We start from the raw sequence: 21,281 nt of genomic DNA, 5'->3' as shown, positions 1-21,281 counted from the left end.
GAAGGGCAGCACCTTCTGCCCAAACCTTGCCTTATACATTTCTTCCATATTGTTATTGTCATCTTTATAATAAACTGGTAACATTTAAGTAAGTACTTTCCTAAATTCTGTGAGTGATTCTGGCAAATTATCAAACCCTATGAGGGGAACTGTGAGAAAGGTGGGTGCTATGGTTTGAATACTGAGTATCCCTCAAAGCCTCAGGTGTTAAAGAGTTGATCCCTAGCTGGTGCTATTGGGAAGTAGTAGAAGCTTTAAAAGGTGGGGCTTGGTGAGAGGTCTGGAGGTCTTTGGAGATCACATATTTTGTAATAGTGACAAAAAACTAACTAACACAATATGTAAACCACCTACCACAGGTGACTGAATTGAAGACAGCCTGTGGAACCAAGCTTTTAATGATGTGGAATTTGATGCTAACTCTGGGTAGTTAGTTTAAGAATTGAGTTTAATTGTAGCACATTCAGTTGGTGTTCACACAGAATCAGAAAATTGACTTTTATTAAGAGGAAAAACCATCTCTCACTTGTCTTTAGAAACACATGCATTCTCTGAAGTATATGAATTTGTGATTAAGAATAGAAGTAAAATTACTTTTGTTCGCTTATCAATAATCTGCAAAAACTAAAGGTATTTCATACTCTAATACATCCACATAGTACGAAAGAAGAACACTGGTAATTTCGATTGATAAAATTTTCATAATCAATCCATGAACTACCCCATTTGACTTGTTAAAATTGCCAATAGGAAACTGGAATTCATAAAAAAGAAATGCAACAATGCCTTTCATAGAACATATTAAAGTGAATTACAGTTATAATTAGATAATTTCCTAAAAGGAAAGCCTATGTCAACATGTGGGTTACCCCCACTCTCCAAAAACATATCAATAGATATCAGAGTTGACTAAGAGTAACTTTAACAGACACTTAAACATTAAAATTCAAGTGAAGGGGGCTGGGGATGTGACTCAAGCAGTAGCACGCTCGAATGCATGCGGCCCGGGTTCGATCCTCAGCACCACATACAAACAAAGATGTTGTGTCCGTGGAAAAAAAAAATTTTAAAAATAAATATTTAAAAATTCTCTCTCTCTCTCTTTCTCTTTCTCTCCCCACCCCCTTTAAAAAAAATTTCAAGTGAAGGGGCTAGGGTTATAGCTCAGTGATAAAGTGCTTTCCCAGCATGTGTGAGGCACCTAGTTTGAGTCTCAGCACCACATATAAATAAAAATAAAGTTCCATCGACACATTAAAAAAAATTTTTTTTAAAGATTCAAGTGAACTTTTTAAGGAGGTTCAACATTTATCATATGCCCTTGGTTTTCTCTTTTAAAAACTTGCTTCCAGATTGTGAGTTCAAAGCCAGCCTCATCAACTTAGCAAAGCCCAAGGCAGCAAGATCCTGTCTCAAAATGAAATATGAAATTTCAAAAAGGGTTGGGGATGTGGCTTAATGGTTAAGCGTCCTTGGGTTTAACCTCTGATACAAAAAACAAAACATCTGCGTCCATGCCTGGTGTGGTGGTACACACCTATAATCCTAGCAACTTGGGAGTTCAGACAAGACTGTTGAACACAGTCTTGGCAACTTATTTTTTCTTAAGTAAAAAAGCAATAGTTTATTCTTTAATTTCTTGAAGGTAGTAAGTATTTTATATCACATACAGAAAGGTGGTTTTACCTTCTTGATGCTTCTTTTTTGTTTTTATTTTAATTATAGTGCTTTTACTACATGTTACATACTACATTCATTTTCCAATCTATTCAACTTTTCCATATTTTCCACTATGCATATTTGATCCCAAGAATTGTATGCAAATACATTTTGCATATTATTTCTTTTGGTTTTTTTAAAATTTTTAAATTTTATTTGTTCTTTTGGTTATACATGATAGTATATTTTTATTTTTATTTTGAGCCCTGTCTCAAATAAATAAATAAAAAGTGTTGGGATGTCTCTCTGAGGTAGAGCATCCCTGGGTTCCATCCCCAGTACTGCAAATACAATTTGCTTCTGTTAAATAAATATGTTCACTGTTTGTTACAGAGAAACATTAAAAAATATAAACATAAAGAACACATCAAGGGGGCTGGGGTTGTAGCTCAATGTTAGAGCACTTGCCTAGCACATGTGAGGCACTGGGTTTAATCCTCAGCATCACATAAAAATAAATAAATGTATCATATTTTTAAAAAAAACATTTTTTTTTAAGAACACATTAAGTGATCTGGGTCTATAGCTCAGTGGCAGAGAACTTCACACTAGCATGTGTGAAGCACTGGGTTTGATCTTTAGCACCACATAAAAATAAACAAAATAAAATAAAGGCATGCTGTCCATCTACAAAAAAAATTTAAAAACTCATCAAGTTTGAAAAACCACTCATAATTCTACCATCCCAAGAGATTCATTGTTCTTATATATTACCTTCTAGATGTACATATAAAAAATATACATTAAACAAAAATGGGTTCACACTGTACTGTGTTTCCACTGTGTTCACAAATGAGTTCATATTGCACAGTGTTTTATCATTTTTCCCAACCAAAATTTACTATCAGCATATTATTAAAATTTTAATTAATTATTTTTATTTTTTAGAGATGGGAGCGGTCTAGCTATTGTTGCCCAGTCTGGCCTCAAACTCCTGGGCTCAAGCAATACTCCTGCCTCAGCCTCCCCAGTAGCTGGGACTACAGGTATACAACACCCTGCCCCACAAACATTTTAAACAAACAGTATAATACTTTGTTATATAAAATTTTAACTATACTAATAAAGCTAAAGTTCCCTTTAATCACTAACTGCAGGCTCAACCTCCTCCCCAGAGGTAACTTCACCTATAAGCCAGAGTTTCAGATTTGTGTATGTTTATGCAGCTGTGGAAATAATATTTTATAAACATAGCATTGTATGATATATACTATTCTGTAATTTGTTCTCTTTCTCAGTATAGTTGGAATATCTTTCTCTGTTAGTATATACAAATTTATCCCATTTTTTAAAAAAAAATTTTTAGTTGTCAATAGACTTTTATTTTATTTATTTATATGCGGTGCTGAGAATCAAACTCAGGGCTAGGCAAGCACTCTACCACTGAGCCATACCCCGCCCCATTCTTCTTAAGTACTGCATAGTGCTCCACAATTTATTTAAATATTTCCCATTACTTTGGTCATTCTTTGTTTTTGTCTTGTTTTGCTCTCATGAACAACGCTACAACTATTGTCCTTATAACACATGCATGTGCCACAGGTAAAAACGTTTTTCAGCCAGGTGCAGTGACACAATCCTATAATCACCGCTACTCAGAACACTGAGGTAGGAGGCTTGCAAGTTCAGAGCCAGACTGGTTAAAAAAAAAATTTTTTTTCAAGAGTAGATAAGAAAAGGAAATGATGAATCATAAAACATTTAAAATTTAACAAATAATGCCAAATATCCCTCCAAAGTAGCTAAACTAATTTATATTTTCACAAATAATTTATTATACTTCACACACCATCTCTTTATCAAACCAGATATTATCAACAGAGGTATTTTTTCCTAAATCAATAGATGAAAAATATTACCTTATTGTTTTAATTTCCCTAATTACTAATGAGGATAAACATGTTTTCTTATGGGCCATTTTTATTCCCTCTCCTATGAATTTGTTTATTTTTCCTAAAAGTATGTTTCTTTTTATGAGTTTTTTATAGTCTTACTATTTATAGGAGTTTTCTGAATATTAAACATTTGCTTTATTGCCAGTATTTCTCATTATTGCTTGGTTTCTAATGTAATTATGGTTATTTTTTGCTATATTAACACATATTTTGACAGAGTCAAATTTACCAATCCTTCTTTCAGGGCTTTTGTATTCTGAGACTTACTTGAGGTCTTTCCTCCTATGTACAATGGTATATGCTGTATTCCCAGCTGCTCAATAAGTTGAGGCAGGAGGATCGTGGTGAGGTAGCATCTAGTGATGGGAGCATGTGGCAGAGCAGAACTGCTCACCTCAGGGCCAGGAAGAGAGCAATGGAGCTGGCCAGAGTCCCACAATCCTCTTCAATGGCAAGTCCCAGTGACATAAATACCTCCCAATAGGTTCCACCTTTTAAAGGTCCCACTGTCTCTCAATAGTGCTACTCTGAAGATCAATTCTTTAATACAAAGACTTTTGGTGGACACTTATCCAAATAATATCAGTCTTTATTTTTTTCCACATAGAAATTATAGTTTTTCCCATTGCTACTGATTTAAAACACCATCTCCAGCATATAGTAAACCCCTGTATAACTACAGATCTATAACTGTTTCATTAATATATACTGCTTTAGTTATAATTTTTAATATATTTTAATATCCCTTCTCTCTGATTTTATTATCTTTTCTCTTTCTCATGGATTTTAGAATTAATCAGCTTTTCAAGTTCCAAGAGACAGCCTGGTGGGATTCTGATTGAAATTGCATTGCAGGTATAAATTCATTTGGGTAGCATTTTTGTAATATTAAGTCTTCCCCCAAGAACATGCATAGTTTGATATTTACTGAGTTTTTTGTGTTTGTTTTTTCATACCCTTCAATAGGCTTCAAGTAGGTTCTGAGGATTTTTTTTTGTCAAAGTTCTGTTAGGTACAATAATTGGTTACATAAAATTGAAAAACAAACAAGAGAACATGTATTGGAAATCACTGTCAGACCCGATGCAGTGGTGTACGCCTGTAATCCCAGTAGCTTGGGAAGGAGAAGCAGGAGTATCACAAGTTCAAAGCTAGCATCAGCAATTTAGCAAGGCACTAAGCAACTCAGGAAGACCCTGTCTCTACGAAAATACAAAACAGGGCTGGAGATGTGGCTCAGTGTTTGAGTGCCCCTGAGTTCAATCCCCGGTACCCCCCCAAAAAGAAACCATGGTCAGTTTCCTAGGCCAAAACTCAATCTGGATCTTAATTTGTCCTTCAAATGAAAAAATTCAAATAAAAAGTGGGTCTCACCTCCCACTTTTTAGTTCCATCTTTGTACCATTTTTAAAATTTTTTTAGTTGTAGATGAACACAATATCTTTTATTTATCTGTTTATTTATTCTTATGTGGTGCTGGGAATCGAATGCAGTGCTTCCCATGTGCTAGGCAAGCACTCCAGCATTGAGCCACAACCCCAACCCCTAAAAGTTTCATTTTAAAGAATTATTTTAAAGCCAAGTTTCTAAAAATCTAATTTTAGTCAGTAATAAATTAACTCATTAGAGAAGATACTTAAGCTTTGAACAGCTTCTGGGCAGATCCTTAATAAAACACTAACAGCATCTAAAAATACATTTCCAAGACATTTCCTGTGTGGGGACAGAGGTTCTACTCCATAAATGCAGAGGTCAATTAACAGAATTATCTCCCAGCTGGTTCTGTATGCCTGCCAATACTTAGCATCAATCCACAGAACAAAACAATTATAGCATTCCATCAACTTCTTTTCCATGGTTCTAAAGACATTTTACTAAGAGTACATAGCTCAACAAGACCTTAGAGATTCAAGTCTTATATCTCAGATGAGAAAGCTAGGACTACAAAGATGAAGAGAATGGCCAGGGTAAAAGTTAAATGACAGCAAATCCAGATGAGGTCAATGTTATTTCTTCAACATTATGCCTCTTGTACTACTCTGGGCTGTTTTACTCTGTAATAGTCCTGTGGATATTTTATAACAATATAGTACCTGGGACCAGTAATTAATTAGTGCTATAAAGTAAGTTATTAGCAGCCAGGCACTGTGACATATGCCTATAATCCCACTGGTTTGGGAGGCTGAGTGGGAGAATTGCAAGCTCAAGGCCAGTCTCAGCAACTTAGTGAGACCCTAAGAAACTTAGTAAGACTCTGTCTCAAAAAATAAAACAAGCTGAGGATGTGGCTCCGTGGTAAAGTGGGTAAAGCACCCCTGGGTTCAATCCCTGGTACCAAAAAAAAAAAAAAAAAAAGTAAGCTATTAGCATAGAATATACTTAATAACATGAAAGTCTTGAAGCATGTATTTAAGTTTTTGTACATTTTACATATTGTCATTATTGAATTGTTTAATAAGGATTAAAAGAGGATAAGCATCAACTTTGGTAGGAAAAAACAAAACAGGGGCCAGGTGTATGTCTATAATCCTAGCTACCTGGGAAGCTGAGGCAGAAGCATTGCAAATTCAAGGTCAGCTAGCACAATTTAGCAAGATCCTATCTCAAAAGAAAATTTCTAAAAAAGTGGTTGGGGATGTAGCTCAATGGTAAAACACTTGTCTAACAGGCACAAGTCCCTGGTTCGATTCCCACTACTGGGGAGGTGGGGACGGTGGTTAGGGCACACAAACTTTATTTCCTAGCTCTTCTTTTTTATACCCACCAAAAATAACATGGAATTCAAGATTCAATTTTAAGACGGATAAAGCAGGGACTGGGGATGTGGCTCAAGTGGTAGCGCACTTGGCATGCGTGAGGCACTGGGTTCAATCTTCAGCACCACATAAAAATAAATAAGTGATATAAAGGTATTGTGTTCAACTACAACTAAAAAATAAATATTAAAAAGCAGGCCAACTTCTGGCATGTGCTGTTAAGGCAATAGGCTCTGAAATCAGACTGATTAGATTTGAATCCTATTCTACCTCTTATCTGTGCCTCAATTTCCTCATCTGCAAAAGAGAGATAATAATAGTACATATCATTAAAGGGATGTTGTGAGGACTGAACCATACCTACAAAGAGCTCAGAAATAGTGCCTGACACAGAGAAAGTGCTCGGGAAATGTTGGTTGTTCTTATTTCTTTCTCTTTGAAGCAACTTTTTGGTCATCATAACAAAAGGAATAGGAACATTTAAATGATCTTCCGCAAGGGAGGTTACGGGCACTATAACTAAATACTGTATTAATTTTTAAAAAGTGTTTTCAACTGTAATTTGATAAAAACTAAGATAATCTTACAGCACAGAATGTTTTTTCAGACTAGCCAATGTGAAGATAATGAGATAAACTATACATAGAGATTACACTAGATCCCATCAACAAAAAATTTTTTAAATTAAAAAAAAATTAAACCCCACAAAAATGACTATACTTCAGAATTTTACGTCCTGCTCATTTCCTAGCTTCTAATCAAAACCTATCTTCAAAATCTGAAAAGATTTTGTATGAACAACATAAAGCTTAATGACATCCACGACCAAAAAGCTTTACTTTTTTGGTACTGGGGATTAAATCCAAGGATACCTTAACACTGAACTACATCCTCAATTTTTTTGTTTGTTTGTTTTGAGACAGAGTCTCGCTAAATTGCTGAGGCTGGCCTCCAACTTGCGATTTTCCTGCCTCAACCTCCAGAGTCACTGGGATTATAGGCATGTGCCACCACACCTTGCTCAAACTAGCTTTTTTTTTTTTTTAGTTGTAGATGGACACGATATCTTTATTTATTTATTTACTTTTATGTGGTGCTAAGGATGGAACCCAGTTCCTCACAAGTGCTAGGCAAGTGCTCTACCACTGATCTACAACCACAGGCCCTCCAATTAGCTTTTTTTTTTTTTTTTTGAAATGGGAAGCATTCTCATTTTATTTATTTTTTATTTTTTATTTTTTTTAAATGAGGAAAATAGTTTTCAGAATTAAAAGTAGAAATAATGAATATTTTCAGTAGTATATATATAAAATTAAAAACTTAAGTTTCCAAAGCAAATCTCACCCTACCACTTCACCAGGGAAAAAAAGCAGGGGAGGGGGCATTCTATGTACAGAAAATAGATGCCCCAAAGTTTATGAACTCCTTTCACTGGAAGGCAGGATGAGTGCTTTTGAAATCTTCAGTTTATTTACTCTTTTTTAGTTGTAAATGGACATAATACCTTTATTTTATTTATTTATTTTTACGTGGTGCTGAGGATCAAACCCAGTGCCTCACAAAAACTAGGCGAGTGATCTACCACTGAGCTACAAGCCCAGCCCCAGTTTACTCTTTTTTTTTTTTTTGAGAGAGTGAGAAAGGAGAGAGGAGAGAGAGAGAGAGAGAGAATTTTTAATGTTCTATTTTTTAGTTCTCGGCGGACACAACATCTTTGTTGGTATGTGGTGCTGAGGATCGAACCCAGGCCGCACGCATGCCAGCCTAGCACGCTACCGCTTGAGCCACATCCCCAGCCCAGTTTATTTACTCTTAATTCCTAAAAAGACTGTTTTTCTGGTTTCCATATCTGGAAGCAGATATGACTAGTAAAACTAAAGAGCTATTAGAGGAGGTCACAATGACAATAGGAAATGATAGCTGATAATGTGACAATAAGAAGATTCAGTAAAACTATAAAAAGCCTCAAACCAAACACTAGAATCAAAACAATCCTACTTGGAAAAGAAGTTCCTAAGGGCACTACTCTATTAGAGCTCAGTGTAATACTTCCACCTCTCCAAAGCTAATCTTTCCATGTGTCTTAAATGTTGTTGCATGAATCATCCTCTCTTCCTTTTCTTTCCTAATGGACTTTATTCTAATAAAGATAAAATAAAAGAGCTCTTCATCCCTTCTGCCCTTCCAGTGTGTAAGGATACAGTCTTTGTTACTCTGCTGAGGACACAGCAAGAAGGCCCTCACCAATGAATTTGTTTGATGTTACCTTGTTTTGAACTTTCCAGCCTCCAGAACTGTAAGAAATAAATTTGTTTTATTTATAAGTGATCTAATCTGTGGTAGCTTGCTGTAGTATCAGGAATGAACTAAGAAAGCATTCATGATTAAAAAGATTTAGGAAATTTGATATTAAAATTAAACAGGGGCAGTGGCACACACCTGTAATTCCAGTGGCTTGGAAGGCTGAGGCAGCAGGATCACAAGTTCAAAGCCAGCCTCAACAACTTGCCAAGGCCCTATGTAACTTAGTAAGACAAATAAAAAATAAAAAGGGCTGGGAATGTGGCTCAGTGATTAAGTGCTCTTGGGTTCAATTCTTGGTACCAAAAAAAAAAAAAGATTAAACTAGTTTATTTACAATAGAATTTCACAGATATTTAATATATTAATGTGAAGTGTAGCTCTACAAGATGGGGTTCTGCATTGTTACAAAGTTACTGAATATAAACACTCTTACCCTTCCTTTTAAAGCATTATCTTATATGAGAAATGAATTGGGGACACATTTTGTTAATACTGCCCTTGATGTTCTTTTTCATCCTTATTATAGGATCTTCTTCCTCCATTAGACTCCCAAATGGCCCCTTCCCAAAAATCCATCTTTAGTCCACTCTTCTCTCACACCTCAGTCTCCCTTTGATTCTCTACTTGCCTCACCCTATACAATCTGTGTAAGTGATTGTATTCATATCCTCATAGCTTCTGCCAGACCTTAGAATGAACAAGTGACTCTGCCACTAACTATGGATCTTGATTTCCTTATCTATACACTGGGAATAATATAATTCATGAGAAGTAAATGATATGATATATAAAGTGTTTACCACTGTGCCTGACACATTTAAGCAAAAGGCCCAATAAACAATCTCTATCATTTTCTCAGTCTCCAATCAAGATCTCCTTGCTGAGTAACAGATTTATTCATCTACCTTGAGGCTTTCTCTTGGTTATTTCAGATATATCTCAACTCAAGATGCTCACCTCCCATCTGAACTGGCCTTTGTATTCTCTGCCTCACTGAATGGCACTCTCCACACAGCTAGCCAAATTTAGAACACTGAAGCCATATTCTAGACCTTTCTTCTCAACCTCCATCCTGCTCCTTGTCCCAATACAGCAGCAAGTATATCTGGCTCTCCTCCAATACATTTTCAGATAGCTATCTTCTTAGAGTGAAAATTTGATTATATTACTCTTCTACTTAGATTCTTTTTCTCATGATTTTCTGTATATAATTCAACCTCCTAACATATCACATAAGGCTCTGCATAATCATATCTCTTCTGTCACATCTCTCATTGATGTTCCTACCCTAAAAAACACTCTTCACTCCAACTAAATAAAATCATGTGTATTTCTACAAATGGATGTAACTGTCATATCTTACACATTCTCTTCTTCTATATGTAATCCATTCAATCCCCATCCATCCACTTTATTTTAATTTTATTTTATTTTAGGTACTGGAGATTGAACTCAGGGGCACTTGCCCACTGAGCCACATCCCCAGCCCTATTTTTTTTTAAATTTTTGTATTTTATTTAAAGACAAGGTCTCACTGAGTTGCTTAGCACATTGTCCTTGCTGAGGCTGGCTTTTGAACTCGAAATTCTCCTGCCTCAGGCAAGCACCATAGTGCCTGGCCATGCATCCACTTTATAGCTAGCTAATTCCAAATGGATTTTTTCATGAGTTTAATTGTATGTTATCCCATTCTTATCTTTTAAATTTTCTCTTTATCAAATATAAATTTCAGCTTATCCATTTAAATATTCATTCTCAAGCTATTTAATACTATGAAATATAGCAATTTATCAAATATTTCAGACACTAAGAACAAGAAAGGTTCCTGATCTCAGACTAATGTGGAAGACTGTCTTATACAAAAACAAAAACCCTAATATAATACTATAAAGAATGTGAATATATATAATATTTCCATGAGAATATAGAGGAATAAATAACTAATATATGCTAAATGGTTATGAAAATACATAACTGAGTCAGATGTGATGGTACATACCTGTAATTCCAGCAACTTTGGAGGCTGAGACAGAGGATCAAAAGTTTGAGGCCAACCCCAGGAATTTAGCAAGATTCCTCACTAAATTAGTGAGACCCTTTCTTAAAATTTAAAAAATAAATAAAAAGGACCGAGGCTATAACTCAGTGGCAAGGTGTTCCTTGATTCAATCCCCAGTTCCAAAATGTGTGTGTGTGTGTGTGTGTGTGTATTTATTTATATTTATATATATTTTGGTACTGGGGATTGAATCCAGAGTGTGTGTGTGTGTGTGTGTGTGTATCTAAATATGCATATACAGATATATATATATATATATATATATATGTGTGTGTGTGTGTGTGTGTGTGTGTGTAACAAACTCTAAATATTTTTCCCTACCAGTAAAATGAAATTTTTTAGAGTCATATATTAAAATTTACCCAATAAATGTCAACATAAATTTAGTTTCTAAACTTTCACTCTTTAAGTGACAATTTCTGTGATACAAAGTGTCAAGGATAACAGGATGTGGGCAGACTTTTAAGTAAAGATTTTAAGTAGTCAAAAAGGCAAACATAAAAGTTTTCAGGAAAATCAACAAAATATAGTTTTGAAGAGTCTAAACATTCCATTTTTAAGCAGTTCTTTGACCTCTTATTAAAAAGAAATGGTTCTGCAAATGCCACATGAGAAAGAAATTAACTTTACCTTATTAACATGTCTTAGTATATTGAAGTCTCTTTTTTATAGCAACCTGATCTATTCCTTAACTAACATAGGTAAAAATAGCAATTAATGCATACTACTTTCTAAGAGGTATGAAATTTTAAAAATTCACATTTAATATGCTATAAGCTCTCTGTTCAGTTACAAAGTATTACAAATTCATATAGTTACATAAGAACATCCTCTGTTATGAGTATGTCACAACCACTGTAAAAAAGCAACCCGTTAGTGTTGACTTTAAGATTGTTTCAAATATATATACATATATAATGTTTTCTAGAATCCCCATTACAAGGATGGTCAGATAACCTCATCTGCCCATCCTAGTTAATACTTGCTGCACAGTAAAATAATTAATAGTACTTCTTCGATATTATTATTCTGGTTTAAATAATAAATTACAAGGTTACCCTATCATCTACTGCCTGCCCCCCCCAATTTTACTATCTCTTTTTCTCTATCTCATATTTGCTATGAAAGGGGACTCTTATCTTCTTTAGCCCAGAATTTTTTTTTCTTAAAAGGAGGTTGTAGAGGCATCTAGGAGAGGTAGGAAAATAGACAAAATCTATATTATTTTTCTATGTTTTGAGAATACCTGAAAGAGAAAATAGATCATAATTAAATGAAATTGAATAAAATAATACACAAATGAAAGTACAACACAATTGAATGCATATTTTAAAATTAATGTTCTTCAAATAGTCATCTTGGGAAGTTCATGATAATCTACCACTTGAAAAATTTTTAGAATATCTGCTTGGAGACTGTTTAAAGTAGTTCATAATTTTTAAAAAATTATCTAACTTATAAAACAAGCCTATTTTCACTTTCTTTATTTTACTAAAATTATTAATTTTGTGAATAAGGCTCCTGACAAATTCCTTGGACAGTCCTTTGATGTGCCATCTGCCCCAGGATTATGCATCAATCATTCTCCCATAGCCCGCAGAGCAGAAATTGATTATTTTAGACATTCTTTTATCCCTAGAGCCTGAAATGTAAAAAGTACTCATTTAAAATGTTTTGGATTGGTTAATTAATATTCATGTAATATAGATATAATTATTTTTTTACTATTTCCAAAAATCAAATTCATCTTCAAAGGAAGATTTGCTACCCTTGGAGATATTTAAAAGAACTGAATGCAAGGTGGAAAAAAAAAAAAAAAAGGAACTCCAAAGATGGTGAGCAAATATTGCATCATTTACATAAATACATTATCTGTTTTCCTTAGGGATGAGACAATATTCTTTTGAATATATATGCTGTTATGTCTGTTGAAAGAACTACCCTAGTTGTACTTCCCTAGAACCCATAACTCCTTAATTGTCTGAAAATTTCCAAATAAACAAAAAGAAAAAACTAAGTTTCAGAGCCAAATTGGCTATTCTGTTCATCAATATCTGGCCTTGAAAAAATTTATTACCTTTAAAAACTCGAATTCTGGGCTGGGGTTGTAGTTCAGTGGTACACTGCTTGCCTACCACATGTGAGGCACTGGCTTCGATCCTCAGTACCACATAAAAATAAATATAATAAAATATAATAAAAGTTTTTTTTAAAAAAAAAAACCTCTAATTCTTCTCTCCCAGATAAAACTACCAATGAACTTTATAATGCATCAACCCTGAAAAACCTTAACTGCTTTCCAATTTTATTTCTAAGTTTTTCATTAAAAGTTTATCCAAACTTTAGATTTAGATGATTTACTAAAGACTATACTCTACCCTGCTATAAAATTGGCTTAAGTTTAATTTTTTAAAAATATTTATTTTAGTTATAGGTTGACACTATACCTTTATTTTATTTTTATGTGGTGCTAAGGATTGAATCCAGTGCCTCATGCATGCTAGGTGAGCATTCTACCTCTGAGCCACAACCCCAACCCCTTGAGTTTAATTTTTAATACAAATTCTTACAGGAAATTATAAAAGCCTCTAAATTTCTATAACTAGGAGAATAAATTTCTAGGTATCTTCCCATTAACTACACCTGTTCTTGTTTTAACTAACAAACACCATTTATAGGTATCATGGCAATATCTGTATAGCTACAAAAATGACAAAATTAAGTTTTCATTAGACCTAGTTTCACAGCTGTATTAAGATTTTTTTAAATCATAAAATAAACCTTAGTAGTTGAATTTAATTAACTGTAAAAAGACAAATCAACCAATCACAGATGAATGGGTCTTAACGGACAGTAGGAGAAAAAAATAATCACAGGTAATAGAGATACTGGATATTTAAAGACTTAAAAGTTTAAGCTGATTATAACTCATATTATAAAAGCCATGCCTTAAGTTTCCATATCATGTAACAGTAAAAATCATTCTTACTATTAAGACTCTCAAGGAACCAACAAGTACCTGTAACACAGAAATTCCTAAGAATTCCCATTTATATGGGCAAGGCCCTGGATTCAATCCTTAAGACCCCAGAACAAAACAGCAACAAAAAATCCCAAATATAAGAGTTAATTCTATGGGAAAATACCAGTATCTGTTGTTTGTGGTGCTCATATTGAGCAAAGAAACACCACCCCGTTACTAACCTACTATGTCACTACATGAGTCACTTTAAAACAAGATTTTCCTCCTTTGTTTTAAAAACAAGACAACCCTATACCAAGCAGCACATGGTAAGGTACAAGTTTAGACAACTTCACTTTCAGTAGAAAACACTTGACAGCACTTGAACAAAGCATGTTATTGCTGGGCGTGGTGGTTCACACCTATAATACCAGTGACTGAAGGTTGAGGCAGGAAGATCTCAAGTTCAAGACCAGCCTGGGCAACTTAGTGAGACCCTGTCTCAAACTAAAAAATAAAAAGAGTTGTCTGGCCCAGCTGACCAGCGACCTGCCGACCCTCTGACCCTCTGACCCATCCCGACCCGTCTCGTCCCTGTTATGAAGAAATTGCTTCAGCAGCTCCAGCTAGAGGCTGAGCTCTACTGCCTGAAGGTTTCCCAGGCAGCTGCAGTCATGAAACAATTCTGTCTGCAGAATGCTCAACATGATCCCCTGCTGACTAGATATCTTCAAGTACAAATCCCTTCAGATCTCAGAAAGTCTGTTCCTTTTGATAGTCAAATGAATCTTACTGAGGTTTCCCAAACCACTGTTCAAGAACCAGTGAATATTCAAGAGATAAATTTGAAGACTATACAAAAAGCCTCCTTATAACACATGTGCCATAATATAATCTTCTACTTTTCAGTCTTTAACATCTACCTCTCTGAATTTTCATGAATTTCTATTTCACAAGGATAATTATTTTATATACACTGGAAGCAACATACAATAAAATACTTAGTATAAAAAATAATAAAAAATAAAAAAGACTGGGGTCACGGTAGCTCAATGGTAGAGTGCCCTATGTACAATCCCTTGTACTATCAAAAAAAAAAAAAGTATATTAAATGTATATTATTGTTCTAGAGTTTCAGTGTCATTCTCACCTTAAAATTTCTGGATCCTCCACAAAAACTTTCAGAGGGTATACCCCTGCCTGTTGTTAATAATAAACATTTGCACTAAGAAAAGGAAGGTCATATTTGTTTTCAAGTGGGGGAATGCTGGGGATTTTTAAGCTCTATTTTTGCCTCTGACCCAAGCAACTGAATATGCATATTATTCAGAGAGTGAGATACTAAGGTTATCATATCATTAAACACACAATAAATGCTTAATGGTTTAAGATCTTATTAGATACAAGTGTCAACACTGTAAAACAGATCATCTATAACTATTCATGGTTGGTATAGCTTTAGTTGCAATGTTTAACATCCTTGATGATTGACTCCCAGATGAATTTTATCATTAGGGCTTCCTGACATCTTGCATTCCACTTAATATCACTTTGTCCTCTAAAAACCTTTATATCACAAATTTGAGAGGAAGTAGAATTTTTGCATTTAAAAACCAAAATATTCTTTGTGAATGATATACTTCACAACTTAAATAATGAAAAATATAATATTAGCATATTTGGGGGATAATTTTAATTTTGGCCAATAAATTTGGAGACAAGAGTTTTTCCTTGAAATACAATTGATTATCCTGTATCCTTATCTCTAAAATATTGACATTATTCCCATGGCCACATTTTTAAATCTTGACTGATGTGGCAAGGGAAAAAAACCATCATTGGTCCATGTTGCATAGTTAGAAGCCAATCTGAGCCCTAGATAACCTCCATTTCTTTCTTTATCTCTCTTTTTTTTTTTATTCTGGGGACTGAATAGATTAAATCCAGAGGTGTTGTACCACTGAGCCAAATCCTTAGCCCTTTTCATTTTTTATTTTGAGACAGGATCTCACTAAGTTACTTAGGGCCTCACTAAGTTAATAAGGCTAGCCTCAAACTTGTGATCCTCCTGCCTCAGCCTCACAAGTCAGAAACATTACAGGTATATGTTTGGCTGGACAACCTCAATTTCTTTTTTTTTTTTTTAAAGAGAGAGAGAGAGAGAGAGAATTTTTAATATTTATTTTTTAGTTCTCGGCGGACACAACATCTTTGTTGGTATGTGGTGCTGAGGATCGAACCTGGGCCAAACGCATGCCAGGCGAGCGCGCTATGGCTTGAGCCACATCCCCAGCCCAACCTCAATTTCTTCATCCTCAAAAATCATATGCTGTACTATGTAAAAAAAACAACTTAAAAAATTTAAAAGAGCCAGGTTATATGCCAAGCATCTCATCATAACTCTGGAGTTCCATCAAATATTCATTTATGCTAATTGGACTTTATGTGCTGGGTAGAGAATAAACATGAATAAAAATGTTATAGTGCATATAATTTTACCTGTCATTCCACTTAACAAGTGCATATAACAAAGTAATAATGAGAAACTGAGTTCTAGACAGCCTAGTTCAGGCAGTCTCATTTACAGAGCTGTATGTGCTTAAAATCACATATGTTATTCCTCATGGGTGATTTGTGGTATTTTTTTAAAGGAGAATTTTTACTAGATTTGATTTTTGCCTAATATGCTCACTTTAGAGCTCTGCTAAGGTACGACTTTGCTGTATCTCATTTGGTCTTCATAAAAACTCTTTGAATTAGAGTACAACTGGTAGCCCCCTTTCAGAGAGGAAGAAACACAGATTATGCAACTTGCTTGGCAGAGACAGGTTTCCAACTTAGTTCAGTTCGGATTCCAGAGCACCAACACTTAACTACTATGCTGTATTGCAATATTATATACCCATTTTCCAGAGAGGAATGGGAAGCTTAGAAAGATTAAGCAAACTTGTCAAATATTAAACTGCTAGCAAGTTTCTATTCTAGTATTTAAACTCAAGCTTTCTGTTTTCAAGTTCCTTGGCAACAACAAATTGAATGAAGTAAGAAATGATAATAAGAGAATTGAAATATGAAAAAAAATACAGTGTCCACAAACAGGCTACCCATTAGATAACTCTGGGTCACAGACATACTCTATTTGGCTCTCAAGTTCTTTAAAACTGCATTAGTTGTTAAGATTGACAGAGTTTGACAATAGCTTTTCCAAACATACCCTTGCTGCCACACAGTGATTAAGACAGAAAGCCGTATAGTTGCTTTCCCAAGATTCTCTTACAACTAGAGGGAACCATGAAACCTAGTTCCTAGGAATGGTGAAATAGCCACTGCTGACACTGCACCTCCAACACTCTTCTTTAATAATTTTTTTTAGTTGTAGATGAATGCAGTACTTTTATTTTATTTGTTTATTTTTATATGGTGCTAAAGATCGAAGCCAATGCTGCACACATGCTAGGCAAACACTCTATCACTGAGCTACAACCCCCAGCCCCATACAATACCCTTCTTTTATGTGGAAATAAGCATAAAGATGGGAATCCAAATTAATGGCAGAAAGGTAATGAACTTGGATCTTGCAAGAGCTGAGGGTAGAGAGCTTCCCTAGCATGGGAAGAAAAGAACATGGATTCTTGTGGTTTAAACTTGGTCTTTCGTCACTTTTTGCCAAAATTATTCCCAGCCAATTCAGCTGCCAACATTTAAAAAAAAAAATAAGGAGATTTTATATCATCTGAATACTAGTGTGTCTTGAAATAATAAGAGTTTCTGGCAACACTGTGTCTACACTGAGTCACAAATGACAGCCCTTAAAGATAGGACTCATAGTCTCCAATTTACCACAGGTGTTCTTTGGCCAACTTTACTAATTAGATCAACTGCCTAAGCCCATAAATGTGTGACTTTCTGAATTATGCCTCAATTTAAGTCTGGTCTAGAACCCATGGAGCTATTTAGACACAGCTCCCAGGCCACCAAGCCATGCAGCTGACCCACTGGTCCTTAGAGCAGAGTGGAGGCCTGTGTGGGTTAGAGTAGGAGCAGGAAGCCCTGCACCCCAGCACTGAGCCCATCATGCTGACAATGGCGGGCTAATGCACTACAGGCCCCACAGTGGTGAGCGAGGGTGAGCCAACCTGTCGCCCCAAGAGGTGAGGCCTGGGTATGGTGCAGAGACCTGCTGCAGAAGAAGCCTGCTCCATGCAGTGCTGGAGCCCTGGAATCCACTAATCCCAACCTGTTGGGAAACTGCCATTGCAGATAAGTTGATGAGAAGATGGAGTGGGAGAGACCTGAATGGAAGTTCAGACAATAGGGTTAGTACTTTTACAAATTCTAATTAGCATGATTTTGGACTAATAGCATTGGTACTTTTTTCAGACCCTGATTAGCATTTGTTTGGACCAATAGCAATTGACCCAAGTGTTATGTAAACCCTTAGACACTGAGACCGAAATCCAGGCACAGTTCTGTTCCTGTTTCTATTTTTCAATAAATCCTACTCTTATACTCATTCATCCTTGTCTGTAGATTTCATTCTTTGAACTCTCAAGAACCAAGAGAGAAGAAATTGAGGGTAAGTTGCTGGGGTCTGCTACAACACTTGAGGGCATAGTGAGCCATTAAGAGCTGCAACAGTTCTAGGCTGCAGAGGCCTACAGCTTGTGCAGATCCCACCTGCCAGGAGAAGCAAAGAAACTCCGGTTTCAATTTGAGTGCATAGTGTTCCAGAAACTCACCAATCAATTACAACAAAAAGGACGTAGAACAAGGTTTTTACTGTAACAAAAGTCTCTAGCTTCTCTAGAAGCTGCCCAAGAGCAATTCTGAGCTTTATCCTTTGAGCCAAACTCTGAAAATTATTTTAACAGTAAAAGAAGTTATAGTAGTCAATTTTCTAATTGAAATTCTATAAACCCCTACAAAGGAATATTATAAAATAAACTATAGAATTCCAATAGTAATCAAAAGTCCAAGTAATTTCCTAAAATTCTTACATAGAAGTGTCAAGGAAAGGTGGGGAGCGGGATGTTATTCAGTGGTAGAGTGTTTGCTTGGGCAAGATCCAGCACCACAAAAATAAAATAAAGAAATAACAAGGAGACAAAAAAACTATAGCCTCCTAAATCCTCCAAACAAGATAATGGGGTTGTGATTTAGTACTCTTAGCAAAGAAAGTTTGTACCACCACTGTACTTTCCTGGTAAAAGTTTAGGATTCTGGTACTCAAAGTCACTGAGCCAGAATTTCACAAAAACTTTATAGAATGTCACAGGTGAGGAACGATGTTTTGGGGCATTTCAAGGTGGTTGTCGTATAGGACAGCTAAAAACCAGACTTACTGCAAGCAAAAAATGATGTACCTGTCTCAACTGCCAGACTATTTCTTGTCAGTTCTATAGAAAAATAGAGTCAAATTATTTGAAAATCTTTCAGTTGTACCCACTGAGTATTAAAATGGGAACTCATATGCATAGTGTAAATGTTCAATGAATTCTATCTAAAAAGTATTTTGATCACTTTAATGGTAGCTACAGGTAACCACAAAGAAAAGTCCTATCTTCAAATGTACATCATTATAAAGATGGTTATACCAATTTCAATCCAGGGTATACTGTGTACCATTTCTTATAAGTAACATTTCTTTTTTGTTGTTTTTGTTTGTCTGTTTGTTCGTTTTGGTGCTGGGGATTAAACATGGGGGCTGGGTGCATACTAAACACATACTCTATTACTGAGCTATATTCTCAGACCTGAGAAAAGTCTTATATTTCAAATATATACTGACACACAATTTAGTAAAGAGCAAAATATATCACCTATAATAAATACACACTAAAGTCAAGCTATTATATATATTTATTTTAATTAAGTAGTGCATATAATACTGTGTAGAAAGCACAGAAATAAATCTATATAACAGTAGTAATCACTGAATCACTCCTTATGCAACAGTGTCAGACACTGTACTAAGCATTCACTTAGTTCGTTCATGAAACCCAACAATAATCCTGTAAAAATAGGTTATTAGAATTATCACTTTGGAAGGCTGAGGCAGGATAATCTCAAGTTCAAAGCCAGCCTCATCAACTTATCGAGGCCCTAAGCAACTTAGCAAATTGTCTCAAAAAAAAAAAAATACATACACACACACACACACACACACACACACACACACACACACACGGGGGAGGGTGCGGGGATATGGCTCAGTGGTTAAGTGCCCCTGGGTTCAATCCCTGATACAAAAAATTGACCCCACTTTACAGATAAGGAAACTGAGGCTTAGTAAGATTAGTTTGTTCAAAGTCATATACCTAGTAAGTGGTAGAACTGAGATTTTAACTCCAGAATCTGGCTCCAAGGCCTAAAAGCAATTAACCATGATTTTATAGTACAACCTACTTCCTGAAGAATGAGTACTAAAGATATATAATCATTATTAAATTGGCTAGAGTGGGAAACTCTCCTTTTGGGTCTGAATTTGGCAGGATAGAAATGTATATAGCGATGGTCTCTATACAAAACACTTTATTCTTAGTAATAAGAAAGATTTTAAAACTTTTTTTAAAAAAAGTCTTAGGATCAAACTGTGCACTCAAAACATCTTGATAAATGAATAAAAGTAACTTATATGATCTCAAAAAAAAAGATTTAGAAGCATTAAAAAACTTGATTATTTCATTATCATTGTCACATGGCTTACCGATCTTGAAATTCTGCTCTTAATTTCCAAAATGTTATTTCACAAAGTCGGTAATAAATCAAGTAGGCAATAAACAAAAATAAGAAAGAGAACTTTCTTAATTTTAGGGGTTAAGAAATAGCTGTGAAAAAAAAAAAAACTATGTTACAGGAGATTTTCTCAACTATTGACCTATAAGTTTTCAAATAACATTTTTTGTCTATTTGAATAATTTCCAAAGGCAACTAACTGTCCATTCAATTTTTTCCTTTGTCTTTCACTTTAAATCTATATATGACCTAATTCTATAATATTTTGCTTTGGTGATAGATACCACTTTAAGGTTGTAAACCCTAAACATACACAATAAATTATCACTTTGGAAGGCTGAAGCAGGATGATCTTTTTAAAAAACAAGTTTCACTTTGGAGTCCACATAATCATTTCTAACTAGAGAATCATTACCATGATTACTTTAGAAATACGAGCCACAAAGTACAGAATAAAAAGATTAAAAACCAGGGGGGCTGGGGATACAGTAGTATAATACATGCCTAGTATGTATGAGGCCCTGGGTTTTATCCCCCAGCACCACAAGAACAAAAAAAGGAAGAAACAAAAAAGAAAGAAAGAAAAATCAGGAGAGAGACTTCAACATATCCGCAGTATAAATAAAGAACAGAACCTCAACCATCCAATTTTATAAATCACATATTCAAAATAAGGCAATTTATTTTTAAAACAGTAGACTATACTAGCAGTTTAAATAATAAAGTCATGTACATAGTAGAAACTGAATAACAAATTTGCAAATGAAAGTATTAGAGTTCCTTAATTCTATTAAGAGGGGGAAAAAAACTATGAGGGAAAAAAAAAAGAGTAGAAGCCTAGGAGTTGTTAG

The 21,281-nt window shown here is 34.9% G+C and overlaps 1 protein-coding gene across 5 annotated transcripts in view; it reads right to left on the bottom strand.

The window, feature by feature from the left end:
* The window catches only part of Ssh2 (slingshot protein phosphatase 2), a 254,003-nt gene that overhangs the window by 217,655 nt on the left and 15,067 nt on the right, over window positions 1–21,281 (bottom strand). The window lies entirely within an intron of this gene.

The sequence above is a fragment of the Urocitellus parryii genome, chromosome 7 (assembly GCF_045843805.1).
Source record: "Urocitellus parryii isolate mUroPar1 chromosome 7, mUroPar1.hap1, whole genome shotgun sequence".
Lineage (NCBI taxonomy): Eukaryota > Metazoa > Chordata > Mammalia > Rodentia > Sciuridae > Urocitellus > Urocitellus parryii.
This window is presented reverse-complemented; position numbering and strand designations above follow the sequence as displayed.